Source organism: Periophthalmus magnuspinnatus, chromosome 17 (assembly GCF_009829125.3).
Source record: "Periophthalmus magnuspinnatus isolate fPerMag1 chromosome 17, fPerMag1.2.pri, whole genome shotgun sequence".
NCBI lineage: Eukaryota > Metazoa > Chordata > Actinopteri > Gobiiformes > Gobiidae > Periophthalmus > Periophthalmus magnuspinnatus.
In genome coordinates this window covers 25,789,292-25,804,153 of record NC_047142.1, presented here as the reverse complement: position 1 = coordinate 25,804,153, position 14,862 = coordinate 25,789,292, and the positions used below count along the sequence as shown (strand labels likewise).

At 44.3% G+C, this 14,862-nt stretch overlaps 1 pseudogene; it reads left to right on the top strand.

Annotated features, from left to right (window-relative positions):
• The first annotated feature begins 1,079 nt into the window (after positions 1-1,079).
• Positions 1,080-14,862, top strand: part of LOC117384808 (NLR family CARD domain-containing protein 3-like) — an 18,676-nt pseudogene continuing 4,893 nt past the window's right edge.

The window sequence follows — 14,862 nt, the reverse complement described above, 5'->3', positions numbered from 1 at the left end:
CCAAAGGTCTCAGAATCAGCTGTTCTGAACCAGGACTGTCCTGAAACATCATCAACGTGAAACTACTGCACTACAGTATATTATGGATTTCATTTTTTTTTTAAAATCAAATATTTAACTGCATTTCAGAATCAGAACAGAATCAGAATTACTTTTATTCATCCCCAAGAGGAAATTATTTTTGTTACCGAGTTTTTTAAATGGTAAATATCAGTATGTTAAAGAAAATAAGTACAATAAGTCTTTATCAACTAAAACAGTGAAAATAAAATAAACTTACTTTTTAACATAAATTATAAAAATATAGTACCATCATAACATACTTACATCTCTATAAACAGTTTTACCACAGTGAGGTGTGAACAGAATATTGCAGGATTGTACAGTGAGAGTTCAGAGTTCAGAGTTCAGCATGGAATGATGTTTTGTGTCAGTGGAGCAGCAGTAAGGGATTTGGGGTTTGGGTTCATGGGGTTAGGGTTGTCTCTTAATGGGGCAGTATGACAGTAACAGTCTATGGCTGAACAAGCTCTTGTAGCTGACCAGCACATTGTGGAGTGGGTGGGAGGGACAGTCCAGAATAGTCCTGATTTTGGCCAACACCCTCCTGTCCGACACACGGCCGACCTTCTTGATGATCTTATTGAGTCTAGTAGCGTCCCTCACACACATTCTGCAGCCCCAGCAGACCAGAGAGTACATGATGGCACTGAAGTACCAGTCTCCTGTTCTGTCAGGCTCGTGTCAACACTTTTCAGGCTCTCATGACAACGTTTCTGTGTAGACTCTGCACACCTGACCGAGCGACAGGTGCGACGCAGGAGAGGCACCTGACTGAAAGGGTTTAAGAAGACTCCCACACACTGTCTCACTCTTGGGTCACTTTTATTAATACAAAGTTTTGGTCCCTCTGACTTTCCTCAGTTTTGGGGTCAACTCCTTCTTCTCCTCTTATATAAGTTAAGAGACTGCCCCCATAAGAGTCATCAACCAAACACAATAACATCTCATGGGACTAAAACGTTAAACCAAGAGTGAGATACTGTGCGGGAGTCTTCTTAAAACCTTTCAGTTCAGTCTCTCATGACAAACCTGATGTATAAATTCATGTGTGGTCTAAATGAGTGTCTGAACTCTGTGGTGGTGATGCTGGTGAGTCCCAGGTTTAGTTCTGTGCAGAACCACTGCTCTTTATGGAAACACTGACTGTCTTTTATAACCCTGTTTTACTGTTGTCTCTTATTGTGTTCTTTTATGGACCATGAGTCTGGAATAAATAAATGATGATGAATTTATTGTTTGACAGGGAGCCAGGCCCAAAGGAGCAGCTGGACGCCATATTCAGGGTGAGTACCACACGAGTGCAGCATGTGTGGGGTTCTCTGAGGTGCTCCTCAGGTACTCTCTTTGACTAAAACTCTTCTCTTATTGTTCTGTTCTAGCGTCTGGAGGAGGACGTCCTGACTTTTGTCAAAGAGCAGCTGCAGAGGCTCCACAGGCTCCTGGCCTCAGATTACCCAGAATGCTCTGAGAGTGAGGAGGAGGAGCAGAGCAGCAGAGAGGCGGTTCTGAACATCACCCTGGACTTCCTGAGGAGGATGGACCAGGAGCAGCTGGCCCAGCACCTGCAGGACAGTAAGAACTCTGTTACTGTCCATTTGAGGAACAGACCACACCAGACTTGACTTCACAGTGACAAAAGTCTACAGGTGTTTTAGGCTCACAGAAAGTACTATGACCCGGGTACATTAGGTGGAAGATTTATTCATCTGAGGAACAGCTGTCACTTCTGGATCGAACTTGTATCTTGGATTTTCATCAAATAAGAGACGATTGCCTTTCAAAAATAAAACTGGGTATTTTTTTAACGCCAAATTATATCAAATGCAAATGTAAATAATGTAGTAATAATCTACCATCACAGGATTATGTACACTTTCAGTTACAAACTTGTTAGTGATTAACAATTGCAATCCCTTTTAACATGATGTGTCACTGTAAAAACTGAGAGCAAATTGTGAACATGTCCATTGTTTTCAATCAGCTGATGCACCTTGGACCCAGAAGTGACATCACAGTTAATAATCCTATAATTTCTTTACTCTAAATTTACTATTAAAAATAGCAAATTTACTTAATGTCATTCCTGTGAAGACGTTGTCTCGCAAACCAGAAGGAGCTTGAGTTGATTGTTGTTTGTGTTTTTATTCAGGAAACAGTGTTGGAGTTTGTAGAAATAAACTGAAGAGGCATCTGCAGCAGAGGTTCAGCCGAGTGTTTGAGGGCGTGGCTAAAGCAGGAGACTCCACCCCCCTGACCCAGATCTACACAGAGCTCTACATCACAGAGGGCGGAGCCTCAGAGGTCAATCAGGAACATGAGGTCAGACATATGGAGACTGCGTCCAGGGGACCAGCTGCTCCAGAGACCACCATCACATGTGAAGACCTCTTTAAAGCCCGCCCACATTCACCAGAGCCAATCAGAGTGGTGTTGACGAAGGGCGTGGCCGGTGTGGGGAAAACAGTGCTGACTCAGAAGTTCTGTCTGGACTGGGCTGAAGGCAGAGCCAACCAGGACCTCCAGCTGCTGTTCCTGTTCACTTTCAGAGAGCTCAATGTGCTCAGAGACACACAGTTCAGCCTGGTGGGACTGATGCACCACTTCTTCAGTCCATCCAAAAGTCTCTGCAGCTTCCAACAGCTCCAGGTGCTCTTCATCTTTGACGGTCTGGACGAGTGCAGACTTCCTCTGGACTTCAGCCGAACTCAGGTCCTGACCGACCCCACAGAGTCCACCTCAGTGCATGTGCTGCTGGTGAACCTCATCAGGGGGAGCCTGCTTCCGTCCGCTCACCTCTGGATAACCACACGCCCCGCTGCAGCCAGTCACATCCCTGCTGAATGCATCTCCATGGTGACAGAGGCGCAAGGGTTCACTGATCAGCAAAAGGAGCAGTACTTCAAGAAGAGGTTTAGAGACCAGGCCACAGCCGTCATCTCCCATATCAAGAGCATCCGCAGCCTCCACATCACGAGCCACATCCCGATCTTCTGCTGGATCCTCTCCACAGTTATACAGAAGATTCTGGAACAAACAGAGAAACCAGAGCTGCCCCGGACTCTCACACAGATGTACATCCACTTCCTGGTGGTTCAGGCCAAAGTCCAGAATATCAAGTATCACCAGGGATCAGGGCTGGACTTTCATTAGACTCCAGAGACTAGGGAGATGGTGCGGTCTCTGGGAAAACTGGCCTTTGAGCAGCTGCAGAAAGGAAACTTGATCTTCTACGAGTCTGACCTGAGCGAGTGTGGGCTGGACGCTGCAGCGGCCTCAGTGTACTCCGGAGTGTTCACACAGGTCTTTAGAGAGGAGCCAGGCCTGTACCAGGACAAGGTCTACTGCTTCATCCATCTGAGTGTGCAGGAGTTTCTGGCTGCTCTTCACGTCCATCAGACCTTCACAGAGTCTGGAGTCAACCTGTTAGAGGAACAACACATTTCCTTTTCTCTTCCTCCATTATTCATAAACAAGACTGAACTGAGTTTTCTACACTGCTCTGCTGTGGACCAGACCTTTTGGAGTCCAAATGAACACCTGGACCTGTTCCTGCACTTCCTCCTGGGGCTGTCTCTGCCGACCAATCAGAGGCTGCTGCAGGGTCTGCTGACTCAGACAGGAAGTGACCAGAGCAATCAGGAGACAGTAAAATACATCAAACAGAAGCTGAACCACCCTGGTCTGTCTGCAGAGAAAAGCCTGAACCTGCTCCACTGTCTGAACGAGGTGAACAACCACAGTCTGGTGAAGCAGATACAGAAATACATGAGAGAAGGACGGATCTCCAGCTTAAGTTCTCCTGCTCAGTGGTCAGCTCTGTCCTTCGTCTTATTGTCCTCAGACTCAGACCTGGAGGAGTTTGACCTGAGGAAATACCAGGCCTCAGAGACAGCTCTCCTGGGTTTACTGCCAGTGGTCAAAGCCTCCACCAAAGCCCTGTGAGTCCAGACTGTATTTAAACTCTTTTGTCATGGTTCTAGTCTCTAATGTCCCTCTCTCTCCTCAGACAGTATTAATCTTACATTTGATTTTGGTAAGAACAAACTTTAAAATAGACAAAACAAGCAAGTGTCAAAGAATAAACACAACAGAACAGACATCAACTTGGTCATCAGTAATAATATATATATTTTTTAAGTAAAAAATACCACATAGGAAGTGATGGAATGGATATTCAAAGTGAAAAGACAAAAACATGAATGCGAATAAAACTCAAGGCTGTGACCTACAAGAGTCCTTTTAACAGGTTAAAGGAGAGATGTGGTCCAATATCATCCATAAGTGGACACCACACAGACATGAATAATATTCCAAAAGAATCAGCTCAAAAACAATTTTGCTCCAACCACTGACAGATGGGACAGTGCAAATGAATGTTCTACTTGCTGCAAAGAATAGAATGTTGCAGTCTTTTACCAGCCTAGCAAAAGCCGAAGTTTAAATCTGACAACAGGACAAAGCATTGTGGGAGTGAAGACTTTTCGCTGCTCATCCAAGCCGCTCCTTCAGTTCTGGTCAGAATGCTGGTGGACACTGCCTTATATCTATCTGAGGGGTAGAGCTAACTACACTCAAACAGCTATTGTCTCTAGTTTCAGCCTTAATGGCCCTATTCAGCCTTTAATAGCCCTAGTCCCTCCCACCGGTGCTTCTCATTGTTTCCCTTGTTTTCCTTGGGTCTGAGGATGCAATTATAGATGGAGAGATTATGCCTCAGGCCCCTACCACAACTATGCAGATGACATTCAGATCTATTTTGCACTGGCAGCAGGTGAATATGGACCAGTGGATTGACTCTGCCACTGCATCCAACAGATCAGTGTGTGGATGCAAAACAACTTTCTCCAGCTAAACTCACACTGAAGTTAGAGTCTTTAGCCCACAGAAACATAGGGAAAGCGTCAGCAGTCACCTCCAGTCTCTCTCTCTCTAAAACCTTCAAATCAGGCTAGAAATATATGAGTAGTAATGGACTCAGACTTCAACTTCAACAGCCACATCAAATCAGTAACATCTGCAGCTTTTTACCATTTAAAAACATTGCAGAAATGAAAGGTATACTGTGAAAACCAGACTTGGAGAGGCTTATCCATGCATTTGTCTCAATGCATTTGGCTTTGCATTGCATTTGGCTCAATGGCCTCTCCAAACGAGCGTTAAGACAGCTGCAATACATCCAGAAGAGGAACCCTGCGGAGGAACCCATCTTGTCCTTTTGGTCATTATCCAAAGCTCATGACTATAAGTGAGGGTAGGAACGTAGATGGACTGGTAAATCAAGAGCTTTGCCTTCCGGCTCAACTCCTTCTTCACCACAACGGACCGATACAGCGACTGCATCACTGCAGACGCTGCACCGATCCGCCTGTCAATCTCACGCTCCATCCTTCCTTCACTCGTGAACAAGACCCCGAGATACTTGAACTCCTCCACTTGAGGCAAGGACTCTCCACCCACCCGGAGAGGGCAAGCCACCTTTTTCCGGTCGAGAACCATGGGCTCGGATTTGGAGGAGCTGATTCTCATCCCAGCCGCTTCACACTCGGCTGCAAACCGCCCCAGTGCCTGCTGCAGGTCCTGGCTTGAAGAAGCCATCAGGACAACATCATCTGCAAACAGCAGAGATGAAATCCTGTGGTTCCCAAACCAGACCCACTCCGGCCCCTGGCTGCACCTAGCATTTATGTTTTGATTTGGTGTGTTGTAATTTAATGTCTTTCTTATTCTGTGAAGCACTTTGAATTTGTGTATGAATTGCGCTAAACGAATAAACTTGTCTTGCCTAAACGAAGCAGTGTGTGAGATGAGGGCAGGAGTGTAGCACCAAATTCAAGGCTTTGAGTACAAATTTTCTTGGTGAGCCCACACTACATGTTATCTAATGAAAAATGCCCATTAGAGACTTTGTGAAGCCATAGGTAAACAGTGTCCTTTACCCCCCAATTGGATGCCCTTGGATCAGGGGACAGAAGCAGGCTGCTCCACTCCTCCACTGCTCTCATAGAGACTAACCCTGAGTTGATGCTGGATGTTTGTTGCTGAAAACACGTCTGTAATGCATAATGCATTAGTTTCTAATGTCCCTCTCTCTCCTCAGTCTTTGTGGCTGTGGCCTGTCCCCTCAGAGCTGTGGTCCTCTGGCCTCAGTCCTCAGCTCCTCCAGTCTCACACACCTGGATCTCAGTCACAACGACCTCCGGGACTCAGGAGTGGAGCAGCTGTGTTCGGGACTGAAGAGCGCCCTCTGTGGACTACAGATGCTCAGGTGAGACACTCCCATGATGCATTCTGCCCCTTGTGTCCACATGAGTGTAGTGCTGTGTGTCTTTAGGCTGTCTGGATGTCTGGTCTCAGAGAGGGGCGGGGCTGCTCTGGCCTCAGCTCTGAGCTCCGCCCCCTCCCATCTCAGAGAGTTAGACCTGAGCTACAACCATCCAGGACCCTCAAGAGAACTCCTGACCGCTCTACGGGACCACCCCCTCTGCCCCCTGCAGTCTCTCAGGTGTGGGTCCTGGTTCAGTGGGTCTCTGGTCCATGCTTGGTCCAGGTCTTGGTCTCTGGTCTGGTCTAAACTGGCCTTGTGTGTTTCAGGTTGGATCCTGCTGGAGAACAGTGGATGGTCCCAGGTCTGAGGAAGTGTGAGTCTCTGTATTTCATTCAGTTCATGAGGAAAGTAACATTATGTAACTTTATCAGACTTCAAGTCTTCACAGTTGTAGAGGAAACATCTGTGAGTGATTTCAACAACATGGATATACAGAGTTCCTGCACCAGCTCCACTAAATTTGCCATGGACACTATATTGGCAGGGAAGAATTGGCGGAAAGTTCACTTTTGGAGTTGCCATTATATGAAATTGAAGATTTATCTTAAAACTAATAATAATGAATAATGCATTAGGCTTAAATAGTGCTTTTCCAGACGATTAACTTCGCTTTATAATTTGGTACATTGTTCATTGACTCCACACTCGGTGGTAAAATACTGTTGTAGCTCAAGTTGTCCTGGTGTAGACTGAGGCTGCCAATCTGCACCATCGCCCCTCCAGCCACCACCAACACTCATACACCACATTCATACTGGGCAATGTGGGTCAAGTGTCTTGCCTAAAGGGACAACACCAGTTTTTACCACTTGCGCCCCCCTGTGGTACCTGGTATTCCCAGCGGTCTCCCATCCAAGTACTAACCAGACCCAGTCCTGCTGACTGAGTTCAGACAAGATCAGGCTTTGACAAGGATGTTTGGCAACTAATCAGATTAACATGAGCTTAATGTACCAGCCGTATGTCCTGAAAATAAAATCAAACATTAGACATAAGGAGCCCTATATCCTGAAAATAAATTGTTATTATGTGGGTCACGACTGAAAAAGGGTTGAAAACTCTGCTCTAACTAATGTGCAGATGGTTTACAGAACAGAAATCATAAACAATTTGTGTCAATGTCATAAACATCTAGAAATCATTGATTTAACTGTTTTTCTACAGTTGACATTTCTCAGCAACCAATTATTCAAACTGTGTTTAACGTGGTCCACAAAGTAATTCAAAGTGCTTTACAGAATAAGAAAGACAATAAAAGCCTTTGTGGAGTTAGGTGGTGTTTGCTGGAATTGCGTAACATCTAGTTGCTCTATAGCCGTTCATATGCATTATTACAGCTTAAAATGTCAAGAAAATACAGCTTGTCAGATTCATAGGAACAGGAAGTGATGTCATGTGTTTGTGTCCTCAGATTCCTGTGAGTTTTCTCTGGATCCAAACAGAGCTCACAGAAAACTCAAACTGTCTGAGGACAAACGGACAGTGACCTGTGTGACAGTGACCTGTGTGAGAGAGGAGCAGCAGTATCCAGATCATGAGGACAGATTTACAGACTACTATCAGGTCCTGAGCTCCACTGGCCTGAGGGGGCGCTGTTACTGGGAGGTGCGGTGGAAAGCGTGGGGTATTAAAATAGCAGTGAGTCACAGAGGAATCAGACAGAGAGGAGAGAGAGAGGAGTGTGAGTTTGGAGGCAATGATCAGTCCTGGAGTCTAAAAGTCTCATGTGAGCATTACTATCTCTATCACAACAACAGAGAAACGGACCTTTAGAAACGGACCTAAGGGAAACGGACCTAAGGGAAACGGACTCCCTTAGCTCCATCCCCACCTCCTGTCCCTCAGGTCGAGTGTCTGTGTTCCTGGACTCTGAGGCTGGATCTCTGTCCTTCTATGAGGTCCGCTCTGATGGAGAACTGTTCCACCTCCACACCTTCAGCTCCTCCTTCACTGAGGCTCTGTTTCCTGGGTTTGGGGTTTGGAGCGAAGATGACTCTGTGTCTGTGGTGGATCTGAGGAGAGACTTCTCTGACTTTTTCATGATATAAAAAGTTTCAGCTTTAAGAGAAAATTGACTGGGGCAAGTCATGTGTTTCAAATAATTCTGATGTAAAAACATTTTCTCCTCTTTTAGCCTCACACCTGTGATTCTTCAAAACTGAGAGGAATTAAAGTAGTGAGTCAAGGAATTCCAAGAGCACTGCAATAACCCTTCAGCCAGACGTGAAGTTGGCGGATCCGACTAAACTTCATGTCACCGAAACAAGGACTTTTAATGCACTGAAGGAGTGGAACAATCTCCTGACTGAACTAAAAAGACAAACTATGCAACATTTTGGATGTATCTTAAAAAGTGTGAATGGAATAACCAAACGTGCAGCTGATAAAGAGAGTGCAGTACCTCACACTGCCACATGTGTGTACCACTGATATATTGTGTTTTTGTATCTATCGACTGATGTAACAGTGAACTGTACAAGTGGTTAATGTGTCTGTTATAAGAGAAACTCCTGAGTTTGTAAATTGCTCATGCTTCACTTTGTTAATGTGTGATACTGTGTGTGTGGCTCATAGAGTGGACAGTGTGAACTGCTCTTACTGTTCACTCAATGTAACTGCAGTGTATCATTGATTTGTGTAAATCAGGGACTGCAGATGGAAACTCACTGTTTAGCTCTAATCTGGTGTGGAACATCTCTGTTTTTATGATCTTAATGTCTATGTACACTGTCCCTTCAAATAAAGACAAAACTAAACAAACACAAGTCATTTTACACTGACCTGGACTTAGTTGGAGTGTGATTCAGTTCTACTACTGTTCTTGTACTTTACTGTTACAACACTGAAGTTTCCCCTTTATGGCACAAATAAAAGTTCTGCCATCTTAATTTTTTTCTTGTTTTCATGTTAATCTATGTTTCTCCTAATGGTAAACACAGATGAACAAATGCACAGATAAGGTCACTCACAGTAAACAGAATTATAAAGCAGCTCATTATCAAATACAAGCCCATATAACAGAGAAATGAGCTCTAGAAAGTGAAAACACTAAGCTCAAATGTTGGTTGTAAATAAACTAGAGTCAGTGTTAGGACATAGTTGAAATAACAGGACATAGTCTTAGCTTTGACTTGTATAGATGTGCTCCGGTCATGTCTGCACACACAGGGCTATGACACTCACAATAAACAACATCACAAAACATCTTCAGAGTTGAGCCTGTTTGAATGTAACTTTATCTCAAAATGTGACTAATATGATATTAAGGGAAAGTGAATAAAAGCACTCACTTTACATTGGTGCTCACATAAATATTGATTTCAAATGTTTGCAGTTCTTCAGTGATGGTCCAGTGTAGAACATCTCCTGAAGCACAGACACAGTAGAGCTTCAGGACTTGGTGTTTCTTCTGTTTTGCATTATTAAACTGACATTTCTCCATAGTGACGCCAATAACACAAACTATAGGTCAGATCTATGAAGAGGCGAGCTGCTCAAAGGAAGAATGCATGCTTTCCAACGTATTAAAACAGTAAAAACAAATGAATGCCATACTGTGGAACATTCCTAGAAAATGCTGCTTTGACTTTTGTTTCAACAGCTGTAGACTGTAAGTTACACCTGTGCTATGGTTTTATGGCCTGCAACATTTGAATCTAACCTGGTCTGATTGTTCTTTTTATGAGCAACTTTAGGCTTTAAATATAAATCTAAAAATGCAAAATGACTTCTTCTTTAGAATATGTATGTCCATTATGTGTCTAATATTCCACAGGGCGCAGTCTGAGCAGGTTTTGTTTCTTAAAATATCAAATTAAAAAGTGGAAATTAGCAAGAAATTCCCTCTGAAAACTGACAGAATAAACAGAGATATATCCGTATGAGTTTAATGATCAAACACTGCCCTAATTTAAGTTTTTAACGGTGAAAATCAGCAAAGTAAAGTTTTTAAATCAGAAACATGTGACCTCCCGCTTCAGATGTCACGTGTCTGTGTCTGGGCTGCGTGCTTACGTCACTGAACCATATCCATTATTTTGATTAAAAGCACGTTCATATACACTCACCTAAAGGATTATTAGGAACACCTGTTCTCCTTAATGCAATTATCTAATCAACCAATCACATGGCAGTTGCTTCAATGCATTTAGGGGTGTGGTCCTGGTCAAGACAATCTCCTGAACTCCAAACCAAATGTCAGAATGGGAAAGAAAGGTGATTTAAGCAATTTTGAGCGTGGCATGGTTGTTGGTGCCAGACGGGCCGGTCTGAGTATTTCACAATCTGCTCAGTTACTGGGATTTTCATGCACAACCATTTCTAGGGTTTACAAAGAATGGTGTGAAAAGGGAAAAACTTCCAGTCTGCCCAGTCCTGTGGGCGAAAATGCCTTGTTGATGCTAGAGGTCAGAGGAGAATGGGCCGAGTGATTCAAGAAAAATGTTGCCTGGTCTGATGAGTCTCGATTTCTGTTGAGACATTCAAATGATAGAGTCAGAATTTGGCGTAAACAGAATGAGAACATGGATCCATCATGCCTTGTTACCACTGTGCAGGCAGGTGGTGGTGGTGGTGGTGTAATGGTGTGGAGGATGTTTTCTTGGCACACTTTAGGTCCCTTTGTGCCAATTGGGCATCGTTTAAATGCCACGGGCTACCTGAACATTGTTTCTGACCATGTCCATCCCTTCATGACCACCATGTACCCATCCTCTGATGGCTACTTCCAGCAGGATAATGCACCAGGTCATAAAGCTCGAATTTCAAATTGGCTGTGGGGGCCACCACACCAGATCTAAACCCGATCATCTTTGGGATGTGGTGGAACGGGAGCTTCGTGCCCTGGATGTGCATCCCACAAATCTCCATCAACTGCAAGATGCTCCTATATAATATGGGCCAACATTTCTAAAGAATGAATCAGCACCTTGTTGAATCAATGCCACGTAGAATTAAGGCAGTTCTGAAGGCGAAAGGTGGTCAAACATCGTATTAGTATGGTGTTCCTAATAATCCTTCAGGTGAGTGTATAATACACTATGAAATATTAGACACAAAATGGACATATATATTCAAAAGAGGAAGTTATTTTGCATTTTTAGATTTATATTTAAAGCCTAAAGTTGCTCATAAAAAGAACAATCAGACCAGGTTAGATTCAAATGTTGCAGGTCATAAAACCATAGCACAGGTGTAACTTACAGTTTAGAGCTGCTAAAATACAAAAGTCAAAAGTTTTACTCTGAAGGAAAAGATTTTTGTTTCTTAAAAATATATTTGTCGACAACAAGAGGGTTTGGGAAGAGGTTTAGAGGGACACAAAGATGACACATTTGGACTTTTATTTTATCCAAGGAATTATCTGCCAATGGATAAGAACTTTACCATCATCTTGAGTCCAACAAATGTACAAATAATTTAGAAAGTGAAAAAATAGACCTATTATAATAAAAACAACAATAGTAATGGGCTTTAATTAACTCTAAATTAGATTTGGAATTGGATTATACAGTTTTTGTTTGTTTCCTTCAATCACTGATATATTTCTAAGTTACTCTTCAATAAAACTGTTCAAACCTTGTTTTTCTCCTGCCTCTGCCATTCAGAGACCAACAGCGTGGCGCCCTCTGCTGGAGGTCAGTGATACTGCACCTCAGTCGCAAAGAGGCGTGGCCCGCAGAGGTCACGTGACTGAAACCAAAACAACAGCGCCTTTTTCAGCGTCTATTTATGTTACGTGATCAACGCTGATTGACACTGAACACTCATCTCAAACGCGCCCTACGTAAAAGACCTAGACACAGTGAGTATTTCTGCTGATTAACATAGAAAATAAAGGAGCAATGATATAGTCTATTTCTGAACAGAAGTAGCACTAATTTCTAAACAGGCATCCTTCTGTCTCTAACATCAATACGCAAAATTACATCCAAACGCAGGGACAATTTACAAACAAAGAAACTGCTCTTTTAAGGACTCCTTTTGTGGCCTGGAGTAGACTTCTTTTGGTTAAGATTAGGTTAAGTATTTGGCTGGTCCCAGTTTAGTTCTGTCTGGTTCTATATGGTCCTGGTTTAATCATCAATCAATCAGGTCATAAAACCCTGTGCTGTACGAAGTAAGTTTTTTTTTTTTAAGGAACATTAATTTAAGGCTAATGTCCTAATGTGTCCAGCAGATGGAGACACAGACCCATCAGACCTCTGTGTGCAGGACATAGACACATTTCACAGTGACTCCACATCTGGAGAACAGAGCTTCTAAACAGGACACATCTCTATATGTTCTGTTCAAATGGACTCTTCTTCTGATTCCAGCTCCTACAACATGGAGCCACCTGGACCTGGCCCCGGGTCTAAAGCCAGACCTAAAGCTTCTCTCAGACTTTAGAGAAGCTCCTCCTGAAAACCAAAGATTAGACCTTCTTAATCCAGAGCTCTGGACATGTTCTCAGAACAGCGCCACCTGCTGTTCATCCTTCATCAGTGCAAACAGTGATCCTGTGTTTTAAGGGAGCTGCTCTCAGTGTGAGACAGACGAGTTCAGGTGGGACAGGATCACAGGGTCTTCTACAGGTGAATCAGTCTTTTATAACCCTGTTTTACTGTTGTCTCTTATTGTGTTCTTTTATGGACCATGAGTCTGGAATAAATAAATGATGATGAATTTATTGTTTGACAGGGAGCCAGGCCCAAAGGAGCAGCTGGACGCCATATTCAGGGTGAGTACCACACGAGTGCAGCATGTGTGGGGTTCTCTGGGGTGCTCCTCAGGTACTCTCTTTGACTAAAACTCTTCTCTTATTGTTCTGTTCCAGCGTCTGGAGGAGGACGTCCTGACTTTTGTCAAAGAGCAGCTGCAGAGGCTCCACAGGCTCCTGGCCTCAGATTACCCAGAATGCTCTGAGAGTGAGGAGGAGGAGCAGAGCAGCAGAGAACATCACCCTGGACTTCCTGAGGAGGATGGACCAGGAGCAGCTGGCCCAGCGCCTGCAGGATAGTAAGAACTCTGTTACTGTCCATCTGAGGAACAGACCACACCAGACTGGACTTCAAGTGTTTTACACAGTGGTGTGTGGTCAGGGCAATCGAGGCAAGCAGTGCTTGTTCAATCAAATCATGTCAAAATTGTAAATAAATAGTTAAGAATTATTGTAAATAAATAGTTAAGAGTTAAATAATCCAGTTTTCTGTTCTCGTCAGCCTGTTTGAGGCTTGGTTGAAGTAATGATGCCCTTTAGCGTACCCTAGTGGACACTGAGGAGACTACATAATCACGGGTTGCGAATGTCTCATCAACTTGTGGTTGTTTTTATTATTTAATTATTTGTTGATTTATTTAAAACAAGGACAATGCACAGAAAACATTAATCTCATAGAAAGAAGCTCTATGCCAGATTAAGATACTTTCCATCTGCAGTCCTTGGACAGGTACAGAGGCCTAGTGTTGACACGCCTGCCTGCTCAGAAGACACTGGTTTTAGCCCATAAGACAAAGTGTGGTAGTTAGTGCAGGTTTTAAGGTCAGACAGATGCATGGTCCAGTTTTTTTGCTGCTATGTATGAGGAAACTGACTGGCCCATCACAGTGCGTGTAAAGGGAATGGTCAGATCAGATCTTACAGGTGAGAGAGATGTTCTGGTCATCTGCTCTGATCTTAGCTCAAAGAGGCCTCTTAAAGGAGCTGGAGCAGCATTGTGAAGAATTCTATGAAGCAGCTGCACTTCAGAATAAAAAAATCATTTTGTCAAAAGTGTAACAGGTTGTGTCTGGTCAATATGTTACAATATATGTTAATTATTTTTATCAAAAACTTTGAGGCGGGTGCAAAGAGATCCGGGCGGCAGTCGAAGGCGGGGGCCTCGACGACCGGATCTCCGAACATGGAGACTGGCCCTGGGGACATGGAATGCCACCTCACTGGGGGGGAAAGAGCCTGAGATTGTGTGGGAGGTTGAGCGTTACCGGCTAGATATAGTCGGCCTCACCTCCACGCACAGCTTGGGCTCTGGAACCCAACTCCTTGAGAGGGGCTGGACTCTCCATTTCTCTGGTGTTGCCCACAGGGAGCAGCGGCGAGCTGGTGTGGGCTTGCCCCATTGCCCCACAGCTCAGCCGCCACGTGTTGGAGTTCACCAAGGTGAACGAGAGGGTCACGTCCCTGTGCCTCCAGGTCGGCGAGAGGTCTCTCACTGTTGTGTCTGCCTACGAGCCAAGCAGCAGTGCAGAGTACCCAGCCAGGAGTCCCTGGGAGGGACTAGACAGCCCACCAACCGGGGACTCCATTGTTCTCCTGGGGGACTTCAGTGCCCATGTGGGTAACGACAGTGACACTTGGAGGGGTGTGATTGGAAAGAATGGCCTCCCTGATCTGAACCCGAGTGGTGTTTTGTTATTGGACTTCTGTGCTAGTCACAGTTTGTCCATAACACACCTCCGGGAGAGCTTCGCCCTTATCCCGGGAGAAGCTGGGA